Source organism: Amblyomma maculatum, chromosome 5 (assembly GCF_055883805.1).
Source record: "Amblyomma maculatum isolate TAMU_Amacu chromosome 5, ASM5588380v1, whole genome shotgun sequence".
In the NCBI taxonomy this organism is placed as follows: Eukaryota; Metazoa; Arthropoda; class Arachnida; order Ixodida; family Ixodidae; genus Amblyomma; species Amblyomma maculatum.
In genome coordinates this window covers 130,725,753-130,727,390 of record NC_139348.1, presented here as the reverse complement: position 1 = coordinate 130,727,390, position 1,638 = coordinate 130,725,753, and the positions used below count along the sequence as shown (strand labels likewise).

General features: G+C 53.4%; 1 pseudogene; it reads right to left on the bottom strand.

Annotated features, from left to right (window-relative positions):
* Nucleotides 1–261: 261 nt before the first annotated feature.
* On the bottom strand, nt 262–1,107 carry LOC146189550 (very long chain fatty acid elongase 6 pseudogene; annotated as a pseudogene).
* Between the last annotated feature and the right edge of the window lie 531 nt (nt 1,108–1,638).

Sequence of the window (1,638 nt, the reverse complement as noted above, 5' to 3'; positions counted from 1 at the left end):
AATTCCCACATCTGGGGCCTTTGAGGTGTACTCTAAAGAAATACAAAAGAAATGCACGATGAGGAAGTAGGGCTACAAATAAAAGGGGTAATTGGATGCAAGCGAAAGAAAAACACACCATCAAATTTTACACACAAATTCCTCGCCCAATAGGGATGATCCTGTCGCCAGGCGATACAAGGTGTGTCGCGAGGTAAGAACAGGTAAATTGGTAAGCGGAATCGTTCGGTCTTTCCCACACCTGAAGCAGCGGGAGTCCGCTTAGTCTGCTTTCGCGACGGCCATGCGTCTTGGCTTGAGGTAAGCACCGCGGAAGAAGACCGCGAAGAGCACAAAGTAGGACAGGTACATAAACATGGCGAGCATCGCGGTGTGCTCCGAGATCGCGCACGAGTCACCGCCACGTTTGTTGGTGAAGAAACCAAGGCCGGTGACGTACGCGCCCATGAGCATCTGGACGATTTGGAGCGAGGTGATGCAGACTCCGGCACGGCGTGGCAAGCGGACGCCGAACGACCTGAGCGCGAAGTAGGAGTACATGAGTGAGTGGACCACGTAGTTCATGACGACGTACCAGCGGGCGGACGCTATATGCTGCTGGTAGAAGTACCAAGAGAAGACGAGCACGGTAACATGATGGTACCAGTGGAGAAAGATGAGCTCTCTCTTGCGCAGGATGATGAACACCGTGTCGCCCAGCTCGGGAACCTTGCTCAGCACAAACATCCAGGTCCAGAAACCCGAAACGCGGTCGTACTCGATGTAGGAGTTATTGCACACCGAGTGGAAGAAGCCGAACTCGCGGAGGACGTGGACCAGCTCGGGGATGGTACGGCAGGCGCCAACCACGCTGAAGCCAGACAACAGAACATTCCAGGCTTGTAGTAGCCGCGTTAGCTTGAACGCTGGTCGCTGAGCCATATAAGCCTGGCCGCCAAACACCAACAGCATGTAGAGGCCCACCCAATACACGGAGGTGTGCCAGTTGCGGTTCATCCACAGCCTGTTCTGGTCCTTGTCGAAACTGACTTCGAAGTCGAACTCGAACGAGTACCTGGGCCTAATGTTGAGATCGTTCAGCGGGGACTCTACATTGATGCTACCCATGATGCGATCGCCACTGAACGAGACGCTATAAACCACAGTGCGTTCAGTTCGGCAGTCACAATGGTGGGACACAATTTGGCAGCAAGAATTTCTTTTTACGCACCGTGTGCAAAACGATGGCCACAACGAGGAGACGGCTCTCGTGATAACAGCTACGGCCCAGTCGCTACCCAGAATAACGTCGGAAGGTGACCGCATCAACCGATACGGCCTCGAGCCCCTATGGCAGCAGCTTCTTGAAGTCGCGTGGACGAACGCGCATGAGGCAGCTAACAGTATCCAGGCGGCGCTGCAGTCGTTTGCATGTTCAACTGGAAGCTGGGGGTCACTGCCGCTAGAGACACAGCGAAAACTGCGAACGACGCCCGTCTGATTCGACGCATAATATCTATAGCAGCGTTCCTCTTATCGATACGTGCAATGACGCCAGAACAGGGAAAAGACGCCTCTCACTGTTTGGCAGGTAGCCTTGTAAAGCATTTGGGCGTATAAAATTAAAGGATTATCTAGGCTTTGTGCTGAAAGCACCAT